Below are 15539 nucleotides of genomic sequence, written 5' to 3' on the forward strand. Positions count from 1 at the left end.
TTTGGATTAGGTGAGTGTTCCATATAGGAATACGTAATTGAATAAGTCTAGGACATGCTCATTTCATGATTATTAAGTGTTAAGTACTATGTATTAAGTATTTACCATACTCATGCCTATATAAATAATGTATACTTGCATTGCATATCGACATGAATTGGTTAAATGATTAACCATATCAAATGACCATATGAACTCGATACATACTTAACTTGCTAGATTGCTTGCTTAGCCTACTTGGTTTTGAAAAATGGGGTCGAGTGTGTATTTTATCGCACTCGTTCTCTTTTGAGATGAATAACTCGTGCTTGGAAATGCTCGAATAACATGACTTGGTATGCTATGGTTGCATACGTCGTTGGAGTGAATCTCCTCGACTCTCATATGGTAAAAATGGGATAACGGCCAATGATGGCCTATTAATATGGCAAATGCCTGTCAAATAACCGTCACTACTCAACCATTAACCGTCAACCGTTAATCGTTAACCGTTAACCGTGAACCGTTTACCAACCCACATGACTACCTGATTACTTGACTATTTGCTCACATGATTTCCAATCTACATGACTATTCGATACCCGTGAATTACATGCTCACTGTGACGACCCCACTTCTCCCAAGGGCGAACCCAAGGGTATCGGCGGGCCGCCTGCCTAGCTCGCGCCAGGATTCAAAACTTAAAGTAATAAACTAGAGAAATCGAAAGAGCACTATATACATTATATACAATCCCCAAAAGTTCTAAATACATTCTCCAAAAGTACCTGCTCACATTATTACATCCTTATCACTACAACCAAAACCAAAATGTAGACCCTAAGGAGGGTCCTGATACAAACCACCAAAACTAAAACAAAAAACAAACATACTATGTCCAACTATTACAATCAAACTTAACTATGCTAGGGTACGTGCCAAAAGTCCCCGCGTCGGCCCCTGCTAAGAAAAACAAAAGGGAAGGGGTAAGCTATATGCTTAGTAAGTAAACAGGGGCGAAAGCATAAATTTCACGTACAACAGTTACACAGTAAGAGTAAAGCAAAAGCAGAAAAGTAACATCACATAATAAGGATACAGGTGGCTCCAAAGCCAGATCGTTTGCCGTGTGTGACCTCCTGCCGACACTCCGTCGACCTCAAATAATGGTCCGTAGAACTTCACTTATACCCCCACCGTACACCTTATCACCCTCTCTGGCCAGGCACCTCACAAACTTGCTCGAGCGAACGAAATTGAGCTTGGTTCACAAGCTCGGGTCACAAACTTGGTCCACATAATCGGTGAACCGGATTCACAAACTTGGTGACCTCAAACCAGGTTGGACTGACTTCGACCAAGCCCTAACCGGCTCGAATAGTCCATCTAGGATTGAGATCGGGCCCCAAACTCACAAACTTCACAAAATTTATTCAAAAGTCACCCCAGCCACAAGCTCAAGGGGTTTAGTTCCAAAATGATTCATATACATATGTCATGTACAAATATGTACGCAAATTAGGGTTTAGGTCGAGTGCGATAAAGTACACCCTCGCCTAGGTACCCTTTTCATACATATCGAAACACATAAGTAACTAACACGTAAGAGCGGCCTGAATACTTACACAACGAACAAAAGAGCAAAATTCAAAATTTGTGCCGCGAAGAGTAGCTAGTAGGCCCCACCGGCTCCACCTAGCTCACCACCGTCTGAAATAGAAGATTGCGTCACAAAATATCATAAACGGCTACTAATATGCCTAAAACAAGCAAAACGGCAAAATCGGCACATACGAGTGCGGAAACGACACACGGAAACGGGAATGGCGGCCTAGCCATTTTGCCGTCAAAACTGTTTTGAACTAATCGAAGCTATGAGTGTCGGATCAAGGTACATGAGGTACCGTTGCGAAACTAAGAGAAAAGGGCTACAATTTTCATGAAGACACCTAAATCCGGATCTGAACAGAAATAGGTCGAAAGTGCAGAAAACCGTTCCAGGAATTTGCACTCCAGAGTAACGGACAGGGTATGTTTGCTGGACTATAACTCCCAGCTCACAAATCCAAATCAGGAAATTCCAAAGGCATTAGAAAGCTGAAACATAAGGCTAAAACTTTGATGTTTTGGCCAAGACCTGAATCCACTCAGAACAGAACGAAATTTGAGTGTCAAAGTACTCGTCAGAACTGTCCAGATTCAAGGCAGTTCTGACGATCGATTTTGTTTTGGTCATAACAGGAGCTACGGAACTCGGATTTCGATTCACTTTATACCGTTTCGAAGCCAAAACCAAGATCTACATTTCTTATGAAGGAGTCAAAACCCAGATCATACGGGATCAAAACCGAAAAAGTCACGGACAGAAGCTAAACTAAAAACGCACAGAACCTGATGTTCAAAACAGGCTTGAGTATTTCATCTATAACTCATGATACACTAATCCGTTTGACCCGGAATTTTACAGGCATATTCAGGACTTAAGAGGCTACAATGTTGAAGAAGGCCACTCAGTCAAATTTCGAGTGTAACTATGTCAAAAATGTAACATACTACACCAGAATCGCAAAACAGGTTCACAAACCGTAATCTAGTACAAACATCATAAAACAGCCTACATAAGTCCAAATCCAGAAATTCCAAAGCCATACGAAAGCTTAGAAACAGGGCTACATTTCATCAGAAGACCTAAACAACCAATTCTGAAACATTCCAAACCAAAATAACCAATTACAATCGCAGTTCTCAGGTTCGGGTAGAAACAGGACAGCAAGGGTAATTTCGACTTTTCTCATTCTACGCTACTCCGATTATCCTAAAATTTTGCAGGCACCTCTAAAATGTCATTCCCTACAACTTTTATGTTTTAAGCTAAGGTCAATTCGGCCTCTAACCAGGAGATACAAAACCGAACAGAATTGAAGGGTATGAAACCCTAGTCTTCCAAATTTCCCTCCAAACCAAAAAGTGCTTGCAATTAACAATCATTTACATCTACTAGCCTCATTTTAGGCTATTGCAAATCATCATACAAGGCCACACCATCAATTTCATATATAAACAGAAAAATCACCAATAAATGGAAAACTTCACCACTTCATCCAAAATCAAGAAATAAACCACAAAATTCAACATTTTAACTACCACTAAGCACAAATTAAGGTTCATTAAGTGAAGGAGAAGGTTCAATCACCACTCACCTAGTAAACAAGAGAGGAAGAGTTGTTTGTCACATTAGCTTCCCCAAACACTTCACCAAACCACTTACTATCACCAAATGGAAAGGTTTTATGGAGTAGAAACAAGATCAAATGGTTGGATGATTATACTTAAGCAAGATGGAAGCAAGGACCTTGAAGAGTTTTCTTTCTTCTTTGCTCAAGGTGGCCGGCCACAATGGAGAAGACAAGAGTGAATTTTTGGTGATTTTTGAGATATTTATTCAATTGGTAAGAAAAGTCAAAAAGGTGAATAGTGTCCAACAAGTGAAACCAATCACCAAGTGACACTTGTCACTCCATAAAAGCATCCCAATCCTTTTGTTTCCTCTCACATCAATCACATCTCATCCTCTACTTATCTCTTAACACCCGATAAATTAAACCCAGTATCCGAAACTTAACGTAATCGGCCGAATTTTTTCGAACTTACCGCACTAGTGGGTCCCACGTCCGATATACGTTCTTAATTTCTCAAAAACTAACCGATACTAGAAAAATTATCTAAAATCTATATTTACTCCTAAAAATGATCTGGGGAAATTTTCTAATAAAGAAAATGTGGAAAAAGGCGGGCGATAAATAAAACTCCACTTAAGCTTTCTAATATTGTAACACTAGAGGTTTGCTAATCCAGAGTTTGCCAACCATTTTCAAACTTGTTAACCCTCTGTAAACTATAACGAATCCTATTTTACTTGTGCCAAAACACACACTAGAATACCGCATATAAACTATAGCTCGAGCTTACGAATAATACATAAACTAGGGTTTTATCATACACAAGGTTTTCAATCTTAGCCAAGATTAGGGTTTCTCCTTAGCCCTAAAACCTTAATTTAACAGTACAAAATAATGAATAACCCTAATATCAACTTACGAACGGACTGGGGCTTCACACTCCCATGAAATCAACTTGTATTGGTTACGTGCTTACGTGCTAAGTATCCACTTGATTACTTGATTATCATGAATCACATGTTATATGAAGTTGTCCATCATTGTTAGGCGAGTGTGTACTTTACCTGACTCGACCTACTCAAATGATGAATTTTACATTTTGTCGAATTACTTGGTTACCTGTGCATGTTGTAAGCTCTAAGCTGAACTTGGGCCCTGCCCTTGGTTACTGACCTACTCGAGCCAGGACTGGGCTCGGTCGGGTAGGTTGGAACCCTGGGCCATCGTTTCGGTATACTCGAGTATTACCACTGGAGGGATAAGGATAAGGTGATGGCCAGTCAAACCGAGGGGATCCGGAAGTCATAAGGTGCAGATGATCGACAGAGTTCCACTGGAACACCGTATCCTACAGTATATGTTTACCTTGTATCATGATAATTGTTTCATGCTAAAATGCCAACATGAAATCCTGAGCTATGCTTGTGATATGCTCCATACCTGTTACCTGTTCAATGTACTCATATCATGATACTTGTTTCATGTTAATGCTCCATACCTGTAATATGCTTAATTACTCGCACCTGTAATAAGCTCCAATTACTCGTGAACTATACATGCCAATATCTTGAACCATGATAACTGTCTCATGATGAATGTCTCAAATTTCCCATATAATGATTATCACCTCATGATAACATGCCATTGTGTAACCTTGAACCATGCATATGATATGCCCAACTTACTTGATTTATTTGATCTGTTAGAGTGTCTTGGAACCTCATTGGGTTGTGTAGATCATCCCATGTTGTGGTTTTCTTTTACAGGGTTCGAGACCAAGGGTGCTCGTGAGTAGTACTAGATTGTTTTCTTTAGAAGACTTTAAGTTATATTATAACGGATGGCTATTTTACCCTTTTCTGTTGGGTTGTATTTAAGCTTGAAAGCTACATAATTGTAAGTGTGAGATATTTTGGAGTACTTTAGTTATGTATTGAAGTTATTTGAAGTATTCCTAGTCTTGAATTGTGGATTGTACCGAGTCCTGGCGAGAGTTGGGTAGGCGTCCCGCGGATACCCTTTGGTTCGCCTTAGGGAGAAGTGGGGGCGTCACAGTTGGTATCAGAGCTTAGGTTTTAGATCTTTGTAGTGTATCCTAGGCTTAAATGTTTAGGATGCCGGACTGTGGGACTGGTCTGAAAGTTAAATGATTGGTTGTAGCGATGAAATTTAAAACCACTTCACGTGGTCTCTACAAAGGAGCAAGATAGGGCCAAGTGGTGTTATGGTCCTTACTATGTGATTGAGTAAAGGTTTAAGTGCCCCTCTAGAAATGTAAACTGTGAATCATGAATGTTATAGGTTGTAAAACCTTTATCTTAATATTTGGAGGGAATTTGATATGTATGTTAGGTAGGAATCTCGAATGCGGTGATTTACTCTTGGGACCGGCCGGCTCGAGTTGTGAATTATCTTATTTCGGATTCTTGTACCCGAGTACTTGAGAGTGGAAAGCAACCCTAAGGACTTGATATCTCCATTTGTGGGGAATAGGAATGAATTGATATTTCATGAGAATGGTTACAGGAAACCACTAATTGTTTGGTTGGGGTGGCATAATGATTAAGAACGGGAGATGGAAAATATTGTAACCCAAAAGATCCTTGTGGTATGATTGAAATCCAGCATGTTAGGGAACGAGAATCGTCTAGTTCCAATTAATCTAGTGAATCCCTACTTGTGATCTTTTATAGTGAGACGACGGGAGTAGAACTTAAGAGTTTGCGGCTTGGAGATGAATGTACTTGTGATAATCACTTGTTTATTTTGTTATTGACTTTGACTTGGCATGAACTTTACTTGGCCATGACTTGTTTTATGATTTAATGAACTCTAGTTTGTGTTTACTTGCATAGTGATAATGATATTTGTATATGTGATTTCTTTTCCTATAAAGGTTGTTACTGGCATATGTGTGTAGTTCGACTATGGCTTAGTGTGAGATTTATACATATGTGTATAGATTAGCTGTGAACATGGAAACTAGAGGACAACGAAAGGGACGTCAACCTAGACAACCCCGAAATGAAAGAGTAGATAATGGATCTGATATTGACCAAAATGTAGAGCTAAGTGTTGGGAGAGGAAATGACCAAATGGGACAAGTTTTAACTCGCATTACGGATATCCTAGAGCTCTTAGTAACTCAACAAGGTCAAGGTGTTAGACAAGGAAACCAACGTGGAAACCAAGAAATAAGGGAGGATCGAGCTTTAGAGCGGTTTCAGAAATTTTCCCAGCCCAAGTTTGCTGGAGGACCTGATCTAGAGGTGGCTGAGAATTGGTTAGAGAATATAAGAACATGCAAAAGGGTTCGGTTCAAACAACTGACCCTGAGTTGAAAATAAGTGTCAGATATTCGAAAAATTCAGAATATGGCTTAGTCTCAAGTCGAAAATTTCTCAGGTCGGAAATTTTACCCCTGGCGGTGCTGGACAACACAACAAGCTAGCACAATGGCTATACTTCACCAGTGAGTCTCAGTTCAAGAAGTTCATCCCTGGCGGTGCTTGAAAACACAACAGGCAATGCCTCACCAGAGAGGTTCAGTTCAACCGCTACAGAGTAGTAGCCGGTCTACAACCATACGAGTACGAATAAGTTCAAAAGTAAGGTCAAAGCAGGGTTCAAACATATAAGTTCAAAAGCAGAGTCAATTACTTCAAGTTCAAAGAGCACGGGTATGAATAAGAACTCACTCAGCTAGCCTATACCTAGCAATTCACATTCTCAAACAGTCACCGAATTCAAGTCCACATATAGGTCATATTACTCGTGCGTAAATCAAATCAGGTCCATTATGTGTACGTAAGAGCACACTTGCCAAAACAAGCTCAAGTCTCAAATGAGCGCAGTCTAGTCGGTCTCAGGCGGTTCAAGTATTTCCAATCCCTTTGATCAGTCCAATGATTGGGTTAAATGTTAGAATCATCCACGCCTTAACCTTTGCTATCAAAACTCACCTCAAGTGCAATCAAGATACAGCCCCTAATTCTAGCGCTCTCCACTATTTGGTACCCAAATACAAGAATCCACAATAAGACATTTCACAACTCGAGCCGGCCGGTCCCAAGAGTAAATCACCTATATTAGAGATTCCTACCTAACATACTTAACTATTGTCCCCAAAGTACCATGAGAAAGGTTTAAACCTAGAACGTTTCATGATTCGTAACTTATGCTCAAAAGAGTCCTTAATCCTTTATACCCATTCACGAAATTAGGACCATAACACCACTTGGCCCAAGCTCACTCCGCCCAGAAACCACGCGAAATGGCTCTGATACCATCTGTGACGACCCCACCTCCCCCTACGGTGTACCCCAGGGTTTAGCGAGTCGCCTGCCCAACTCTCTCCAGGACTCACACACTCATAACTCAAGAAAAATAACGTACATCCATAGAAAATAAATAACACACCCATTTCAACTTAATATATACATTGATGCTCAAATTCAGATACAAAGCTTCTACATACCAAAATAATTCAAAGTGTTTACAATTTGATTACAATCAACCCTAGTCGTGTACTAGCGTGAGTACAAATTCAAAATTCAAAACAATTAGACTGTGCTAGACTGTACACGTCTCACGCCTGACTCGTACCCCTTGTAAGGAAAAACAAGTGACGTGGAATGAGCTAAAAGTCCAGTGAGGTTCCAAATAACAAGTTGACCGTTATTTATAAGTACAAGTTGCAATGTAGCAAAGTAATGAGCATGGAAAGTTCATAAAAGTGAGCAATAACACTTCAAATAGCAAATCTCAAAATGAGTGAGTGTAAAGGTTTCTTTTAAAATGAAACAATAACACGAAAGTACTAATCATTCCAAAGTATAAGAATACAGATGGCTCTCAAGAGCCAACTTCCCATTGCATCACCAGAGCTTGATCAAGTAATAGTTGACACTCCGTTAACTTTCAGGTAAGTAACCAATCCAGTAGAGCACTACTTAAACTACTCTCCGTCCACTATTCAAACCCTCTACTGGGCCCAAAATCCTCAATAAACATTGGTGGTAATACTCGAGTATACCGATTAGTCGAGGAGATAACACTCCACTCGACATCACTAACTACCCATGGTTCGTTATCTAATCGACCAAACCCTTGCCGGCTTGACTCGATTAACTAGCCAGTGGGGTTTGGGTTCCCAAGATTGTCGATGAGATAACATCTCCAACCGACTGAATCAAAATAAAAGTACGGAGACGGGAATGAGAGGCACCTCCCACTCGAATTGAGTGTGGTACATACTGCTGCTCCACACTTACAACTCAAGTACAAGTATATCAAGTTAATTGCAACAATAAACAAGTATATATCATATTAGGGCAAGTGCGAAAAAGTACACTCTTGTTCGATCAAACAAATGACATATCATTAAATCACATTGGTCAAGTATTGAAAACAAGTGTTCAGTTCAATCAGGTATTTGAAAGCACTCACCAAAGGTCTAGTGTCTCTCAAAAGTCACGTTCAGGTCCAACTCCTTGGTTGGAGTCCAAATCTGCAATAAAATATCATTTGCGAATGTAAAACTCTCTAGAGTTCGAAACATAGGAGTTTCACTTCAAGAAAATCAAGAAAATGCAACTCGTTTAAGTAGAATTCGCGATACTTATCAAATGTCGAACAATTCATGCTCGCTCTTAAACCTTTGAAACTTTGAAGCAATTATACTTTGAAATACCAGTTGAGTCGAAGAAATGGAGAAAACATATTTCTATTAGTCGTAATTTTCATTTTTCCAAGGGTACAAGTTTCGGCCGAATTCTAACTCATATACCTTGATAAGAAAAGACGTAAATATCCTAAATGGTTCAAGTGGTATTCGTCCTCAAATCCTTATCTAGTCCTCGAGTGCAAATTTGGGCAGCACGCACTTTGTATTTACCTATTTTCCAGCCATTTATGGCTTCATTCTTTTCCTCAATCAGTCCCAAAGCCACACACAAAATAATCTCATTTCAATAGCCGTTCAATAGGCTCAAAGTCATACAAGTACAAAATCAAACTAGGAAAATGTCCGGAAATGAAGTTTAAGTCATAAAACAAAAGACAGATTTGCCGTCACTTAGCGTAACGGACACAACCGAAGCGCTTATCGGATTGGGGTGCAATTTATACCGTTTCAAAGTTAAGATAAAAGGATACAACTTTGATGAAGACCACTCAGTCCAGTTCGTAGTGTATCCAACTCAAAATTACAAATTACAGAACCAGAATCTCCTATTCGGGCGGGCTAGTTAACCGCACTATGCGTAAACGACAATAACTCAGGCTACCGAAGTCCGATTAAGGCGTTTTCAGCGGCGTTAGAAACCTAAGACATAGTACTACAACTTTCATGTTCTAGCCAAATACAATTTCAGTACATATCATGGTGAAAAGATATGACCAGATTGGTGAAATATCCCAAACTGATCACTGGATTCACCTAAGGTAGTCAGGGTATTTCGGTCTTTTCACAAGTTACGTTCCTTTGATTGAGCTGAAATTTTTCAGGAAACTAAAAAACATCATTCTCTACAACTTTCATGTTTTAGGCTAAGCCTAATTTATCCTCTAACATGGTGAACTAGAACCGGGCAGAACAGGGTATACCTTAACTTCAATTCTGGAAATTTGCTACAATCAAGGTATAAATCTCATTTTTAGCTTGAAACCATCACTACCACCTCTTATACCAACTTATATACATCATATACCACCCATACAACAAGTATGATAAGTGAATCATTCAAACCCTAACTCAAATTCATCACCCCAACCATCCAAAATCACTTGATATAAGCATTACAACCACAAATACAAGCTGCTAAGCAATTCCAACATGATTAAGGAAAAAGAAAAGAGTGGTCAACCATATTACCTCAAAAACAAAGCTTGCTAGAGTTATCCTCCATTTCTCCTTGAAATTTTTGGTTCCTTAAGCTTCCCAAACTCTCAACCTACAAGTTAATCGGTTTAGTTTTTCTTGGTTTCACTCACAACTCTTGATTTGTGGTTGGAAATAGAAACTCTCTTCACTCTTTCTCCCTCTCCTTGCCCTCGGCCAAACAAGAAAAAAAATGGTGAAGAAATGAGGTAAAATGAAGATAAGAAGGTAAGAAAGTTGGCTTGGTCAAAGGGCATTAAATGGCCAACACTTGTCACACTTAGGTTCTCACTATTTTTTTTTTCTTTTCTCTCTCTCTTGGGGTCAAAAATTTTGGCTGCCTTGAAGGGTATTTTGGGATGATTTTTGTTGAAATAAAAGTAAGGAGATTGAGATAATAGTGTAGTGTTCAAGTGGTGTGTTCAATCGGTAGCGTGCGACACCCGTCGGTCCAAACCGTTTTTCCTTAAATCGCGTATACTAGAGTTTTAACTTATAATTTACTGCCTCATTATTACTACTTCTAATCCCACACTTAATATCATCTAAAACTCACTCTTAATCACCAAATTTGGTTCACCCTCGGTACCGGATAGTCACCCTACGGATAGACGTAAAAACCCTAATTTGCGCTAACTTGAAAACGAAAAGGGTGAACCCTTAATTTTTATATTCATTTGAACTTATTGTGGGGTGATTGAGTAGTAGAGCCATTATAAAGCAATAATTTCCAAATAAAAGGAATTTAAAGAAAAATGTGCGGGATTTTACAATTCCATTGATTACAATTAGGGTTTCGATTAAAAATGAGAGATTTAAGAAAATCGGTTAGTCACAAGTAAAACTAGGATTTTTTATTAGAATTTAAAGTGTCCAAAAAAAACAATGTTGTTAAAACAAAACAAAAGAAATAAATCAAAATTTGAAAAGAACGAGGGAAAACCATTGTCCTAAAATTCGGGGTATCACAGTTCCTCCATTAATGCTACTAACAGATAGAAAGCAGCTGAAGAGTCAACTAGCCGTTGGTAGTGTCGGACGTCCGGTAGTCTTGTTTCTTGCGTCCAACAGCAAGCAGTGAAAGAAAGAGATTTTCTTTAATTCTTTCGGACGTCCGGTACCTTCAAAGCCTGCGTCCAAAAGCAGATGGTAAAGTTTGAAAAACCTTCTTCAATTCTTTCGAACGTCCGATACCTCTAGTGCTCTGCGTCTGAAGTGTTGCGCAGTTTATCGGACGTCCGGTGCTTCAATGTTTTGCGTCCGATCGAGGACAGTTAGCTTAGAGGAAATGTTTTAATTCTTTCGGACGTCCGGTGATGGAGTTCTTCATGCGTCCGAAGTTATTCAATGATTGTTGGACGTCCGATCCAATCTTTACGAGCGTCCGACAGCTTTAGCAATCTTTGTCTTTTCTAATTGCGCTTAATTTTTGAACCTGATTGCTCAATTGCTGAAAAGATTTTTGAGGAGAACATTAGTAACATCCATTTGTTTTGTAAACATCAAAAGTTAGGGACTCAGATTTACATGTACAAAGTGTGAGGACTCGCAAATTTACTTATTTTTAATCCCTATTACTAGCTTATTTAAATATTTAATTGTCCGTTTACTCCGAATATTATATTTCAACCTTTTTAGACCCAACATGGAACTATGACTTACTTATATTTTTAAAGTGACTCGTTTCTAAATTTAATTTTTGAAAACTCGTTAAGTGAGAATAGTGAATATGCGTTTGGAGACAATAAACGATTTGAGGATACAGTGAGCTTGGAGAGTGAAGACTCATACATTAGTTTCAAAATTGTTATTTTTATGTTTAAGTACTCAAGTATTAGTTAGTAATACTATCGTTACAAGAATTCCTTAGAAATTTCGCTCTATCGCGCACAAATCGGAAGCACGCGTTTTCGCGCGTGTGATTAATCGAGGGAGTTTAGACCTTTATTTTTAGACTATTTAGAGTGAATAATAATAGTATGGATGGAAGTGCATTAGAGGTTTAGTGCACAAGTGAAACAAACTCGAGAGGAAACGAGCACAAAACGTGCACTATTCCTAGTTGACTTTTGGAGCACTTTTTGGCCACACAATTAAGCTTCTCAAGGAAGCTTCATCATCAGCCAAACACACTCTCTCTCTTTGTTCTTGCTGGCCGGCCACCCCAAGGAAGAAACAAGACGAAAAGCTCTTCATTTTCTTGCTTCATTTCTTGTCCAAATCACTCCAAAATTTTATTACACCTTGCAAACCACTTGGAGATCAACTCAAGTTAGGAAAGGAGCTTCATTTTGTGACGACCCCACTTCTCCCAAGGGCGAACCCAAGGGTATCGGCGGGCCGCCTGCCTAGCTCGCGCCAGGACTCAAAACTTAAAGCAATAAAAGCCAGAAAATCCAAAAGAGTACTATACATACTATATACAATCCCAAAAGAGTTATAATTACATTCTCCAAAAGTACCTGCTCTTACTATTACATCCGTATACTTACAACCAAAACCAAAAGGGAGACCCTAAGAAGGGTCCTAATACAAACCACCAGAATAAAAACAAACATCCTAAAAGTTCAACTATTACAAGCCAATCTACTAAACTAGTGTATGAGCCCCAAACGTACCCGCGTCGGCCCCTGCTAAGGAAAACAAACGGAATGGGGTAAGCTAAAAGCTTAGTAAGTAAACAGGGGCAAAAGCGTAAATTTCACGTAGCAACATTTACACAGTAAGAGTAAAGCAAAAGCAGAAAAGTAACAGCACATAATAAGGATACGGGTGGCTCCAAAGCCAATTCATTTGCCATGCTTGATCCTGTCGACACTCCGTCGACCATAAATAAGGTCCGTAGAACTTCACTTGTACACCCACCGACACCTTATCACCCTCACTGGCCAGTCACCTCACAAACTTGCCCAGGCGAACGAAATCACAAACTTGAGCTTTAATCATAAGCTCGGGTCACAAACTTGGTGACCTCAAACCAAGTTGGACTGACTTCGACCAAGCCCTAACCGGCTCGAATAGTCCATCTAGGTATTGAGTTCAACCGCAAACTCACAAAATTCACAAAAGTATTCAAAAGTCACCCCGAGCCACAAGCTCAAGGGTTTTTGTTCCAAAATTTCTCACATACATATGTCATGTACAAATTGGTGCGTAAATTAGGGTCTAGATCGAGTGCGATAAAGTACACCCTCGCCTAGGTACCCTTTTTACACATAACGAAACACATAAACAACTAACACATAAGAGCGGCCTGAATACTTACTCAAAATACCAAAAGTAGTATAAAGGCGGAATTCACTTTGTGTGTTGGCTAGTAGTGGGCCCCACCGGCACCGCCTAGCTCACCACTGTCTGAAATCGAAGATTATGTCACAATATATCACAAACGGCAACTAACGTACTTGAAATAAGCCAAACGGCAAAATTGGCACGCGCAAGTGCGGAAACGGCAAAACGGCCGCACACGTCCGCGCAGAACGGCAAACGGAAATGGCCAAGTCGGCCATCTCAAACCGTTTTGGTCAAAATTTAGGCTAGGAATATCAGATCAAGGTACATGAGGTACCGTTACGAAGCTAAGAGGAAGGGCTACAATGTTCATGAAGACATCGCAACCCAGATCTCAATGGGTATAGGTGAAAATTGCGTGAAACAGTTCCAGCTGTTTCATTGCGAGTTACCAAACAGGCCCTGTTTGCAAGGCCGTAACTCACGGCTCAGAAATTGAAATTAAGAAATTCCAAAGGCATTAGAAAGCTGAGACATAAGGCTAAAACTTTCATGTTTTGGCCAAGACCTGAATCTATTCAGAACAAAACAAAATTTGAGTGCCAAAGTACCCGTCAGAACTGTCCAAATACAAGGCAGTTCTGACGAGCAATATTGTTTTGATCATAACCGGAGCTACGGAACTCGGTTTTCGACGTACTTTATACCGTTTCGAAGCTGAGATCAAGATCTAAACTTCTTATGAAGGAGTCGGCACCCAGATCGAACTCTATAAAAATCGAAAAGTCATGGGCAGAAACAAAATCAGAAAACGCGTAGAACCAGAGGGTCAAAACAGGCTTGAGCATTTCGTCGATAACTCAGGCTACGCTAATCCGATTGACCTGAAATTTTGCAGGCATACTCAGGACTCAAGGGGCTACGACTTTCATGTTTTACGAAACTTCTGAATCAGCACGGAACATTAAGAAAAATGGAGCTCAAGTTCAGGTTCTGGGTTGCCCTGTTTACCCATTTTGCCGGTTTCAAATGTCGCAAACATATGGTTCGTTTTCATGGTTCTTATGCAGGTTTTTCAACCACTTTTGTACCAAATAAACACACATATACTAACATCTAAATGGCCTACAAATGGTCCGAAATTCCCCTCCCAAGTCAATACCAAATTTAACAATCATCAACCACAATCCCTAACCAAATTTCATTTGCACCAATGAACTTAATCCAACCTCTCACTAACCAAACTCTATCTCACTAACCATAAGCTAAGCTAAATTAGCCTAATGGAGTTTAGGGTTTCTTAACCCAAATCAGCTTTTTGCAAGTAACCAACCAAATCAAGTGAGGCAATTCATCAAACATAACCACTACAAGTCCATTTCTCAACTAAAACAAGTAAGGAAAGCATTAGCAAGAAACCCAAATTCTTTCCTCTTCTTGGCCGAATTTTCAGCAACCAAATAACACTAAAATTAACCAAAGTACTCCATAAAAACATGTGATAGGCATAAGAGGTACCACAATCAAGCACAACTAGGGTCCTATGCCAAAATAACCACTAGTTCATCAAACAATAATCAACTTAAGTCTTCAAATAGACTTTCTTACCTTTGATTCAAGCTTTGTAGATGATCACCCACAACAATCAAGTGCTCAAGTTGTTTCTCCAAGGTCCAAACTCAAGATTGAAGAACAAAAATGATGCACCAAAGCAAGCTTTCTTTTTTCTTCTCTTCTCACGGCTCTCACTCTCTCTCTCGGCTCTTCCTTTCTTTTTTTCTTAGTTTTGTTTTCTCTTGTTTCTTATAAGTTGTAAGACAACATATAGTCAAAGCTTTGGGAGATATTTCTTATAGCTAACCAATCACAAAAATGCTTTATTTGTTGTTTTCACCCTTGCACTTCAACTTTCTCTTTCATATACATTTTCCCTCAAACATTTGATAACCTTTCAATTTACTCCATAAGTCATAACTTAATCTAATCTAAAACATATAATCACGCTTAATTATTTCACTAATCACTTTCTCATCTTAGTCACTTACACTTAAGCATACTTTATCCCACATAAAAGTAGTTAAACAATAACTTTTTTGTCAAGGACAAAATTAGGTTTAAACCCACTTAAAACTTCTAATAAATCATAACATTAGGGATTTTGCTCACTTAGGGTTTCTAACCTTCTTAAAATTAATTAACCTATACCAAATGGATTGAATCCTATACCTTCCCACACTAGTGGGTCCCACATCCGATATACGTTCTTAATT

Source organism: Coffea eugenioides, chromosome 3, assembly GCF_003713205.1.
Source record: "Coffea eugenioides isolate CCC68of chromosome 3, Ceug_1.0, whole genome shotgun sequence".
NCBI classification, from domain to species: Eukaryota; Viridiplantae; Streptophyta; class Magnoliopsida; order Gentianales; family Rubiaceae; genus Coffea; species Coffea eugenioides.